Source organism: Microtus oregoni, unplaced genomic scaffold (genome assembly GCF_018167655.1).
Source record: "Microtus oregoni isolate MIOR12 unplaced genomic scaffold, Mior012 000041F_ref0000270, whole genome shotgun sequence".
Taxonomy (NCBI): domain Eukaryota; kingdom Metazoa; phylum Chordata; class Mammalia; order Rodentia; family Cricetidae; genus Microtus; species Microtus oregoni.
The window spans coordinates 8216975-8229933 of NW_024543208.1; the positions used below are offsets into that span (position 1 = coordinate 8216975).

At 45.8% G+C, this 12959-nt stretch overlaps 2 pseudogenes; one reads left to right on the forward strand and one right to left on the reverse strand.

Moving 5' to 3' along the window:
• Nucleotides 1-1055: 1055 nt before the first annotated feature.
• LOC121433789 lies at nucleotides 1056-2373 on the reverse strand (annotated as a pseudogene).
• A 1187-nt stretch (nucleotides 2374-3560) lies between these two features.
• LOC121433790 overlaps nucleotides 3561-12959 on the forward strand; it is a 127689-nt pseudogene continuing 118290 nt past the window's right edge.

The window sequence follows — 12959 nt, forward strand, 5'->3', positions numbered from 1 at the left end:
GAGCCCCGTTGCACTGCTCCGAGAGGATGCATTAGCTCATTGATAGCTCTTAAATCATGTAGCAAATGCCATTTTCCTGACTTCTTTTTAATGACAAAAATGGGAGTATTCCAAGGGGAGGTTGATGGTTCTATATGTCCTAAAGCTAATTGTTCTGGAATAAGCTTGGTCACCGCTTCCAATTTTTCAGAGGTCAGTGGCCACTGGGGAACCCACACTGGAGTCTCTGTTTTCCATGGTATAGGTCGTGCTGCCCCAGTGGCGCCTAGGAAAAACCCAGGCCCTGTCTTTCTTGGTTGGGCGCTACCGGCTCTATCTGTCCTTGTCCTAGGCGACCCAGCCCTTTTCCTGCTTCGTACCCCATCTTTCTCATTATATCAGTAGCTTGTGGTGAATATTCATTAGACAATGTTAATCCAATGTCTTGCATAATGTCCCTTCCCCATTGGTTAACCGGCAGGGGGAGCACATACGGGGTAAACCATCCTTGTTGTCCCTCCATGGTTCTCCAGATAAGGACCGAGGAGCTAATGGTTGGGTGAGCATTATATCCTAAACCTTGTAGTGAATGTGATGCCTCAGTGACTGGCCAAGATTTTGGCCACCAGTGGGAGGAAATTATGCTCTTGTCCGCTCCAGTGTCCAGAATCCCTTCAAAGTGCTTGCCATTAACACAGAGGGATAGTTTTGGTCAGTCCTGAAGACTGACAACCAAATAGGCCAAGTCCTGACCTGAGGATCCCATCTGTCTATCTCCTGGTTTTTGATGGGCTTCACCCGGAAGGAGTAGTAGCTGAGCTATTCTGTCTCCTTTGCTAATAGAAAAGACTCCGTTTGGACTGGAGCACAATGCTTGAATTTCAGAAGTATGTTGGTTATTAATAATACCGGGGTGGACAATAAGTCCCTGTAAGGTAAGCGATCCTCGCTCCAGGATAAGGCCCACACTTCCTTGGGGTAAAAACCCAGGCACCCGAACAGGGATGGGCTGTACTCCCATTTGGGGCATCAGTATGAAGTCGGAGGAGGCACACAAGTCCATTCTTGCTCCGTCCCTAGAGAGACCTCGTCGGTATTTTGATGAACCTGTTCCCATATTTTTGTGGGCCCTGGAACCGGGGGCCCACTGCCCCGTTTTTTGATTCCTCAGTAACAGGTGCCCTTAATGGAGGAAGAATTCTGCCTTTTATATCCCTCACTGAATGGCATAGTTCAGCCTTGTGGTAGCCTTTACCACACCTGGAACAGAGGGTAGAGGGAGCCCTCTCCTTTTCTGACAATCTACAATCTTTCTTTAAATGTCCTGGCTTGCCACAGTTAAAACAGACCCTTTTATATGGTTCCTTAAAGGGGGGTTTTTGTATTTGTAAGATAGCAGCAGCCAGCCCAGCATTGGTGAGGGGACCTCCCAACTCTCTGCAAATTCTAAGCCAATCCTGTAGTCCCTTACTTTTTCTGGGGGCTATGGCTGTGCGACATTCCTGGGTGGCTTGTTCAAAAATGAGCTGTTCGATAAAAGGCGCGGCCGTTTCAGGATCGCCAAAGATACGTCCTGCTGCCTCTGTCATTCACGCCACAAAGTCTGAAAAAGGTTCTTGTACGCCCTGAATGATCTTAGTGAGCTGATTATGCGCTTCTCCTTTTCTAGAGAGTGCTTTCCATGCCCTAATGGCCATGTCAGCAATCTGTCGATATGCACCCCAATGATAATCAGTCTGATTAGCGGTAAAACGCCCTTGGTCAGTTAGGAGATCGAACGTCCATTGTTGTTGTTCTGGAGTCAGAGCCATGGCATTGGCTCTGGCTTACTCCTGGGCCGCTTCATACCAAAGGGCTTTCCATTCCATATATTGACCCATACTAACAAGTGATGCTTTGGTGACCGTTTGCCAGTCAGCCGGGGTCATGGCAGTCTTAGCCAATCTGTCTAATTGGGCTAGGGTTAAATTAGCGGTAATGCCATATTTTCTAACCGATTCCGCCAATTCTTTTATTTGGCTATACTCCACAGGTGCGTGCACCCGTCCTCCTTCCACGTCTTCAAAGACGGGGTAGGCCAAGCGCAATTTTCTCTGTTACCCTCTCAGGAAGGAAGGAAAAGGCCCTCGGGTGCATCTCATAAGGAGGGGGTGCCGAAGGAACCACCTGTGAAGAGGCTGTGTAAAGTTGTCCTCTGTCACTTTGTAAGCGATCATCGGGATAGCATCTCTCCTTCTCATATCTGGCTGCTTCCTCATCTAGTTCAACTTCTTTCTTGGGGTCTAAATCTTCATCCCCAGAGCTATCAGTGTCATTAGAGCTATCTATACTTAAAGCCTTAAGTTCCTGCAGAGGGTACCGGCTAGAGCCATTCTCCTTACTTTTTTTTATCATGGTGCATTGTGGACCATTAGGGTCCGAAGTATTCATCCCCTCATCCTTAGACTTACCAGGGAGGTCTTTTTCCTTAATAGGGGCTAATTTTTTTTCTGTGCGCACCCAACCTCTCAGTACGTTCAGTTTCTGACATACTGTCCTGGACTTCTTCTAGGACGTTTCTTCCCTCTGCCACTATAGCCTTGCAGGCTTCATCCTCCAGACAGTGTTTAACCAACTTCCAAATGGCCTTTGTTCCTTGCCTTAAGTTTCCCTCAATTAGTTTTTTATCGAGGTCTTTACCTAGTTTGTTCCACGAGGCAAGAGTCAACGATCCGGAGCAAACATACCAGGGAGCCACTCAATCAATCTCTTTTACGAAGTTTTTCAGCGTCCGATGGGCAATTTTTATGTCTCTTTGTTTTAACACCGACTCTAGTGCTGTGATAACAGACTGCGAGGAGCCCATGATGACAAGCAGGCACCCGCGGCTTATCTATGTCCGTCTTACAAGTGCTGCGAAAACGAAAGTATCCAAAAATGAAAGTATCCGCGCGCGGCTCTTTTATCTACAAGAGACTGAAGCGCACAGTAAGGTACTGCCGCTTATCTACGTCGGACTTACCGTACCTAACAGTTATAACGGTGGTCCCAAAACAATGATCAAAAGCGCTCTCAGAAGATCACTAAGGCCTCCACGCTACTCTTCAGGGCGATGAAAGGTCCAATCTGAAATCCAAAAAAGACATGCCTCTCTGAACGTACTCACCTGCAGTTCTGAATCCTCCTTGAGTCCAAGGGGTCTCCGGCGGTGCTGACGATGTTAAGATTCCCAGGATTTCGGCACCAGATGTCCCACGCTACTGTCTCGCCAGCAAGAACGACGCAGCACATTCAGGATCCTTCTGCAGAAAAGCTTTATGTGTCTTGAGAGGGAGAGCATAAGCTTACGGAGCGAAGACCTCAAGGGTCAAAAACCTGGCCCTTATATAGTTTAACAGTCCTTGCCTCAGACGTGTCAAACTCTGACTGGCTGCAGCCTGTCAAACCCTATGATGCCACGGGAGAGGCAGAGAGCAAGGGATGGAAAGTTACTATGTGCATGCGCACTGGCTTGACAAGGTAAACTGTCATTTACCATGCACATGTGCACTGGCTTGATTACAGTGGTGGTGCTGATGGTCAGCGTCATCTTGCAATGGAGTATGTGGGAACGGCTCCCCACAGAGAATAACCAGAACCCCGACAGGAGGAAGAAGAGATGGCGCCTTAAAGGGCTGAGGAGGCAAATCCATCGTCTCTGCTGCTGTGTCTTCTGTTGCCTCCTCACCCCAACGGAAGAAGCCCCAACCCCCAGGTGAGGGACAGGGAGAGGTGGGAAATGGAGTCCCAGTGAGACCAGGTAGACAAGCCCAGTGACTTCTTATGTATTTCATCTTTGCTTTTGCCATGGATATGTGGCACCATTTAGAGGACACGAACCCTAATGTCTGTGACCCTAGAAGGAGCTTTCCCATTCTGACGCTTTATATGGATTCTGGGAAAGTTGAGCCTGAAGCAGACAAGCAGAGGATGCAACCAGGGGCAATGGAGGGAAGGAGAGGGGTTTGGGCTTGGGGAACGGAGATCAGGTTAAGCAAGAGGAATCACGGAGAGTGCTGTGGGACAACAGGCTAGCCCAGTGGTGAGTCCTGCCTATGTCAGAGTTACTAACAGAGTCCTTTGCTTGTGTCTCCTTTCAAGGTCTGAAGAACAGGCCTGGGGCCATGGTTATTAAACCATGGGTCTCGTTCGGCCTGGTGTGGCCTACCAGCCACAAGAAGGGGCCAAGCCAGAACATTTTAGAGCTATGTACCTGAAATCATCACACCCTGGGACACACACTGTGACACATGAGAGGACAAGCTCTATACCCCTCCTCTCCCTGCAGTGGGAGCTGTTAGCTCCCGTGATGTAAGCTGATACTTGTACCAGCACTATGGCTGGACAGAAAAGTCGGACACACGGCCACCCCATTTTAAAGAGCCAGCCTTCCAACTTCTGCAATCCACGTTATGCAACTTCATGTTCCACACAACATGGGGTCTTCACCAAGTCATCCCCTAATTTTTGAAGATCCTTATCGATGACCAGCTGTAAAGAAGTCCATGTCCAGGGCAGAGGGGAGGAGAGGAGTGTGTGGGACAAGGCAAGAGAGAAGAAAATCAGTAAGACACTAGGGAAGGAGGAGTCTGCCCATAGGAAATTACAGTTCCAGCCAGGCAGCTGAGAAGAAAGAGATGAGCATGTAGGGCAGGGACAGGGACCTTGGGCGGGCTGATCAGGAGAAACTCCCTGGAGAAGAGATATATAGGGTTCAGGGCATGGGTTCCCAGGAACAGAAGACCATGCCTCCCTAGGGAGTTCAAACCAACCCCTTCCCAGGATCCTGCTCCTCTTTCTGCTCTAACCAACCTCAGGCTGATCTGGAAGAATCTGCATCCTTTTCTTCACAGCCTCCTGCCACCAGGGTCCATGCTGCCCTTCCCATGCTCCAGAAGTTCAGAAACTGTGGTAGTAGTTTTATCCCAGTGAATGATTCTTTCAGTTTGACTAAAATTCCAGGACTTTTCTGGCTACTATGAGAAGGTAACTAGGACTTGAGGGGCTGTGGAGCATCACCGCTGGACAAGGTCAGCCTCCTTGGACAGCTTTGTGTCCAGTGGTGACATCCGGGGTCTAGATTGGGGGAACACTGACATGGAGCTACAAGGTGTCAGCCAGTGTTATTGTGTACATTCTTGCTGAGTGAGGTGTCTGCAGAATCCTCATGGTCACCATGCAGGTTGTGAGCAGCTCTCTGTGTCAGCGAGAACTTCCCAGCTGTCAGGGAATCCAGGGTTCTTGTCTGAGGGGATTATTTGGATCAGTGGTTCTCAATATTCCTAATGCTGCAACCTTTTAATACAGTTCCTCATGTTGTGGAGACACCCCCCCCCCAAAAAAAAACAGTTACCTTTGCTCCTGTTTCTGATCTTAGGTGAGCCTGTGAAAGGCTCATTCGATCCCCAAAGAGGTTGAGACCCACAGGTTGAGAAGCACTGAAGTGATGAATTAGTTTGAGTCCTCTGAGTGTCTCTGTGTGGAAGATGAGTTTCTGAAGCCTGGTCTTGGTGGAATCCACCAATGAATCGGACTTTCTTATGACTTCTGAGAATGCTGGCATTGGTCTTTCTGAATATGGGTGTTGTGTCAGCTTAGCAAATAGCAGTCTACTCCCTCGGCCACCGCTGAGCACAGCTTGCACACACAAGTCTCTGCGGCAGCCTACAGTGCCGAACTCTACTGGTATTGATGGTGCAATGGCTCAGCAGGTCATCATGAGGAGGGCTTGACACTTGTCTCCCTGTGTCATGAATCATTTTCCAGATCCCCTAGGGCCTTTGAGATAGGAACTTGGTACAGACAGATACCTATTCTAGCATTCACTTACTGAATTTGCCCATTCCTGCTGTTTCTACTCTATCGCCTTGACAAAGCACTGTGCCCAAGGCCACTTAAACAAGAAAGCATGTTACTTAGGGGTCCACAGTTGCAGAGGAGGACAGCACATGACCATCCTGATGGGAATCTAGCAATAGGCAGACAGTCATGGCATTGGAGCTGGAGGTGATAGCTGACACTGATTCTCAAGCAACAGAGAGAGAGAGAGAGAGAGAGAGAGAGAGAGAGAGAGAGAGGAGAGGAGAGTTATTTGGAATGGGTTTGGCTCTAGAATCCTTAAAGCTCTGTGACCCCTACTGACACTTCCTCCTTCCAGGCTGTACCTCCTGTTCCATAACCAAACATGTCCATCCATGGGGGCCATTCTCATTCAAACTAAGCCACATTCTAACCAGGATGGGGAGAGGAAACTCTTGGGTAGCATCGCCCTGAGCTCTGACTGCCGCTGTCCCTACCTTTCCGCTCTCCTTGCACTCTCAGAGAGCAGATGACACCACTGTCTCTCTTGAAACTTGCAAACCTGTACTTCCATAAAGATGTCTGGAAGACAGAAGAGACCCTTACACTCAGTTTTATCCACAACGAAGTTTCTTTTGTGGAACCCCTCACCTAGAGGAGCCCTTTTTGCCTCTCTGCACCCAATTGGATGTTTGTGACCACGTCACACAGTCATAATGGGCTAGATAGCCTCAGAAAAAGAACAAATAACAGGCACACCCCTCAATCCTCATTGGGAGACACAACATACAAAACCATCAGTGGTCTGCCTTATGTGACAATGGAAACCTGACCACAGTGGCAGCCTGTCAACCAACCCATGCCACAGCCTCTCTGCCAACTTGCTGAAAGAGGTGGGGCATTCAGTCTTAGTGTCTTCCTGCCCCTGACTATCAGACACAGTAGTCAATGTGAACATAAGTCCTAGACCAGTGCAGGGCACCATGGAGTTTAGGGAGTGCCCTGCCAATCAGCTCCTTATGTTGGGAAAGCCATCTAAGCAAGCAAAGGGCGATTTTCTCAGTTTTATCATGAGACTTTGGAAAGCAGGGGGATTAGTAAACTCTGTGTGACTCTGACATCATGATATGTCTCCTGTCATGGTGAAGCTGAATGGGAGGCAGGTGGGCAGGTGGCCAGGGAATTCAGGCTGAGCACCATGGAAGGTTAGAATGGGATACACATGTCTGGTCAGCTCTCCCCAAGCAAAGGCTGTCTAGCCAGGGACAATGTGAAAGAAATCTGTCCCTGACACACAAGGTTACAGAATCCATTAGGGACACCATCCAGTAAAGCCAGGCCACTTCCTTTCAAAGACTTGAATGTGGTCGCTTCTCTTCCCCTTTCAGACAGCAAATCCACACTGCTCATCTTCACACAAGTCAAGAAACATGTGGTTTGTTTTGTTTTGTTTTTTTGGCCAAACTTCCTGATCCCCAGGCTGCTCACCATGGCAGGAAATGGATAATAACCTTTTTTCTTCCTTGGTTTGAAGGCACTCATGAACACATTCAGCCACAAGCTTTTCTTGCTTCCCATCCAGAGCTCCAACAGGGGATTGACTACACACAGGGTCAATTATTCATTTGTTCTGTTGACAACATTAGGCTCCTGAGAGATATCATAAGATGAGAATGTAGCCATGAAATTGCTCTCTTGGTGACAGGAGTAACTCACTCCACCAAGTGCTCAGTCTTCAACTGTGAAGGCGTGGGCTCAGAATCAGCTGCCACATAAAAGCCTTGAAGGCCAGTGTGAGCATATCATCCTACCTCTATGGAGGTGGAAGAGAGAAGTCCCCTTTTCATCCTTATACAGGTGGTCTAGAGTTACTGACAAGTCACGGGTTTAAGGAGAGTGTCTCAGGAAACAAGGTAAGTATGACACTTGAGACCCCCTCCTACTCATACAGGAGTGGGCACAGGCAGTGCTCCAGAAGACATATATGAACCCAAACACACGCACAAGTTGGGAGGCATGAAGAAAAGGGAATAGAAAGAACATGGGTGAAGGCTTCATCTTTCATAAATGATTGTTCTTATGTGCGGGATCTATTTCTCAACCTGCGATAACTGTGATTTTGTCCACAGCATTCTAGCGAAAAGCTCCTGCATAACTGTGGTTTCAACTTCATTTTTGTCTCCTCAGATGACTCTGCTGAAAATCACAGGCCGCTTGAACCTATAAAAAAGAGAGGGGTAACCTCTTGTAACAGAATTGGCAGCCCATAGCTTTGTGTGGCAGCATTTCCAACGGCGCCACAGTCGTATGGAACCCACTGCTACTTTTCATTTGATGTTGGCACATCAGGACTATGTTCTACTTTTAGAGTTGAAAGACCTAATCCCAGGCTTGAAAGAGAAATTTCTGTTTATTATTTCATTATTTAATCAATAAATTCCTCTGTTTATTATTTACTTTATTAAATGTTGACTTGATTTTTATCCTGACCCGTAGGGCAATATTATACAGGCCCTACATTGTATGGCAGCCAAACTTACAGGCCAGCTCATACCTGGCCACACAGAAGGTGGTCACATGACTTCCAGACAGGATGTCGCCATCCTAAAAAAAAAAAAAAAGTAATTAAAATAATCATTTTAAGGGGCCAGAGTTTTAAGAAAACTATTTTTTACATTCTGAATAAGCACAATAATGACATGTGGTTTCCTTTTCTTGTCTTAGATACAATGTAAAAGGGACTCTTAGGTGCTAAAATCAACAATTACTTTTCAAATATAAAAAAAAGATTAGAATATGCTAATATTGTTCTGATTCTTTCTTTGCCATTACGGAGATCACCTGGGAAGTGTTAATCCAGGCTGCCTGACAGAGCAACCATACTTGTGGAAGTGACTTTAGTCCCCCTACCCCAAAACAGAATGCAAATGAACTTCCCCCTCAGTTTACCTTTTGATATAAAAGCTGTTTGGAAAATAAACACGGGTGATCTTTAGGATTTGAATGAATCCTGAGACTCCCTCCTGATATTGCCCTGTGAACTGTGTCTCAACTATTCCTATCCCTCCTCACTGGCCCAGGGAGATAATTTATGTTGGGGCTGGACCCCGACACTGACCCACCTCTTCACGTTGATATAAACCTGTGATATCCAATCCCAAGTGAATTGAAATATTGCCGCTCAATTTCTCAGCCAGGATTTTCTAATCCTGTTTGATTTCACCGTGGCTGGTAGTTTTCAGAACTATTTCCCACAAGGCTTTGCATTGACTCTGGTAGCAGCCCGTGCTTCAGTCTCATTGGTAGCTGTCTGAAGCACACAGACGTGTCACGTCTGCAGCATGGCCACACCCAATGCTTCTTGACTGCCTTGACATGAGCAGTCCAGGAAGTAGCTAGGAAGGTGTTCTGTGCTCAAGGTCACATGGTCCCAGGGCTCTCACTGGAGGGAAGAAACCAGTTTCTGGGATGTCCAAATGAAAAGGAAGCCTAAAGGGATATAAAGCCCAACCATATTGAAAAACCTTTATAGCTCAAGAAAACAAAAAACAACAGCAGCAACAAACAAAGAGGCCTGGGAAGGTGCCTTCAGCTTAGATGTCCCCGCTTCAGCTTACATGTCCCCCCTTCAGCTTAAATGTCCCCCCTTCAGCTTACATGTCCCTGCTTCAGCTGTCCAGCCATCAGCACAGACCTGCCTCAGGAAATTCAGAGACACAAAAGGACATCAGAGCAACTGGGGAAAACATAAAAACGAAAGTAAAGGAAGCACACTCAGGAGACAGAGGCAGAAGGATCTTTGTGAGTTCAAGATCGGCCTTGTTCACAAAGGGAGTTCCAGGATAGCAAGGGCTGTTTACAGAGAAACCCTCCCCTGAAAAAGCAAAGGAAGCTTGAGAAAGACATGTCCATCCACTGCTTGCTAGGCGAGCATGATTTCTGACTTCCTGTCTTCCTCCTCTCTGTTGGCAAACAGGAATGGTGACATATGCTTGGAATCCCACCACTATCAAGGCAGCCATCTGCTGATTACCGGCTCTCACTGTCAATGCCACCAGCCTAACAGAATCACTGAGACCCGATATAAATGAGTGACCTGTATCAATAAACAAGGTGAGTGTGTCTTAGGAACAAACACTGAGGTTTTCCTGTGGCTTCCGCATACATATACACTAAAGGAATGTATGTGTACACAGAGACAAAAGCGTATCCATGTACATGTAAGAAGAGCCACAGATACACACAGGCACAGTATGGGGTGGGGGTGGGGAGAGAGAGGAAGACAGGACAGAGAATGGAGAATCAGAAAGAATGAATTCAACTTTTGTGGACTGGTATGTCTCAAAGTATTTTGATTTTTGATTCTTCAAGACAGGGCTAGTGACCCATTCCAAAGCTCAATGAGGGCCCTACGTGTCTAATGGTGACCTCAAACATCCCGTTCCACTCTACTGCCAAGGGCTGACATGACAGGTATTGGCCTCCCTCTTCATCTGTCCAGTGCTACAAATCTGTATCAGATACTAAAGCATGCTGGAGCAACACTCCCTGACTAAGGTGATCCTGAAACCATTTTACAAATTTCATGGAGGGGTTGGAAACGGAGGTTTCTCTGAACTGCACCGTGCATCAATGGATAAAACAGGACTGTCATATCCTGCCAAGACAGGGTAAGACAGTTTTGAAAAGTTCCTTGCCTTTAATAATGGTATGTCAGTTATGTTAGGCCTTAGCCAAAGTTGGTTGACTCAACATTGCAAAGGAGACTTTGGGTGATTGCCCAGGTAGTCAGTTGTCTCTGTCAATTGTTACACATTTTGGATATATCTTGTTTGTTAAGTAATATTTATTCCCTTCTCAGATCTTTGACTGAGTTGAAGATTATATAATTGTAGTTACTCTCTACATTATTTAGAATCCTTGAGATAGAATGTTTAGCAAAACTTTGGTTCTCAATATTGTTTGTTATATTTATTATTTGTTGTTATTGTATATAGTTGTATTTGGTTTAGTTCTGTCTTATTTAGACAAAAAGGGGAGATGTAGGGATAAGTCCCACCCCTAAGGGGGCATGTTCGCCTCGGGCTAATGTTTGCCTATAAATTTGGCGAGCGTGCTCCCAGCCGCTGCTTCTGCTTTCCTGGTCTCCGCCGGAACGGTGGTTCTGTAAGTCTATTTCTCCATTAAAGCTGTATATATATTTTTACAATCTATCTGCATTTGTTTATGCCATTACACTAGGCACCCCTCTTCTATCAAGGCTGGACAAAACAACCCAGTAAGAAGAATGAGTCCCAAAAGCAAGCAACAGAATCACAGATAGCCCCTGCTCTCACTGTTATGAGTCTCACAAAAAGACCAAGTTACACAACTGTAACATACAAACAGAAGGCCCAGAACAGTCCCATGGAGGCTCCCTGGTTGTTTGTTCAGTCTCTGTGAGACTCTATGAGAAAAAGTTAGTTTGTTCTGTGGGTTTTCTTGTGGTGCCTTTGACTCCATTGGCTCCTACAATGTTGGAAAAGGCCACTAGTTTGTTTCCCAACTACCCTGACTCAAAATAATCACACAAAATCTGTATTAATTACAACACTGCTTGGCCAATGACTAGTGTATTTCTAGCAAGCTCTTACATCTTAAATTAACCCATTCCCTATTATTTTATATTTAACCACGAGGTTCGTGGCTTACCAGCAAAGTTACAGTGTGCTCCAGCAGAGGTGTCTGTCTCCTGCTGGTGGCTACATGGCTTCTCTCTGCCTACTCTCTCTATATGTCTCTTTCAACCTGGCTTAACTCCATTAATCCATTGGCTGAAAGCAGCTTCTTTATTAACCAATGTCAATAAAACTGTTGGACCATGAAGTCCAATCACTGAGGAGGAGTCACCCCAAGATACCTCTCTCACAGTGCAGTTGATGTAAAAGCAAGAGGATTTAATTCTGTCACGACAGAGTCTTTCGGCATTCAAGATGCCAAAAGACCCCAAATGACTGTCACAGGCTACTTTTAAAGTAAAAAGCCATAGAAACAATGGGTGGGAACTCGGGGTTTGTTCTTCAAATATTAAGATTGGCTTATTCAAAGGGCTATTAACAATAATTGGTCTGAGCCAAGGCTGGAAGGTGGTTGCCAGATCAGGTAAGGTAAGAGGGAATATCTGAGGATTACTTTGACCCCCCCTTTCCAGGGACTGAGTCAAAACATCTCTGGACACCTATGGGTTATCTTCTCCAAATTCTAGGAATGGAGCTCTATTTGGAGAACATTCTCGAGGACACAGGGGGATGGAAAGTCCCCAATATTCCAGTATGTGCATGTATAGTCGTATGTTTCCCAGGGGACGGGGGAAAGCACTAAGGTTGAGAGGCCTCAGAGTTCTACAAAACATATTCAGAGAATACATCACCTCCCCTTTTCTGTCTAAAAAAAAAAGGAGGTTTTAACTTTAACATAGCTAGATTACATATAGCAAAATAGGTATCAAGCAAGAATTACAGTTACAACATTTATATTTATATTATCTTTTATCATAACTAAAGAAAGCTATAATTATAACTATCTATTCTTCAACTCCATCAAAAACCTCAGAAGGATATAATATTACCTAAGTAAACAGGAAGTACATTGTAAGCAACTTCCAAAACTCTAGAATTAACAGAGACATCTTGCTGCCTGGACAGTCACCCAAAGTTATTCTGTATCATTGGGGCATTCATATTCAGCCTACAGGCTTAAAGTATCCAGCAAACTTTTTCATGAAGCAAGAAATTTGAAGATCTGATTCTGTATTGTACTGGCAAAGTCCATTAGTTGCTTTTTTCTGTGTCCTGCAGAATGTTTGGCAGACTCTTTCATGAAGCAGGAGCCCTGAAGGATTGTCTCACCTTAGGCAAGTTTAGCAGTCATTTCCCTGTGGGTCCTGCATATCCTGTTTGAGCACAACATCAAATAGTCCAGGCAAGAGCAGTTTCTTGCCTAAATGGCTAAGAAACTCCATAAGGAGCCTCTTTGATGCCTTTCTTTCTCTTGAAGTAATTGATGCTGCCAGGAGCAGATGTGTCTCATTGTCATGAAAAGAATAAGTTCTTAAATGCCATATTCTGTTAGTCTTTGAAGAATAACTATCCATCTGAAATATCTCTCTGTATATCTAGAAAACC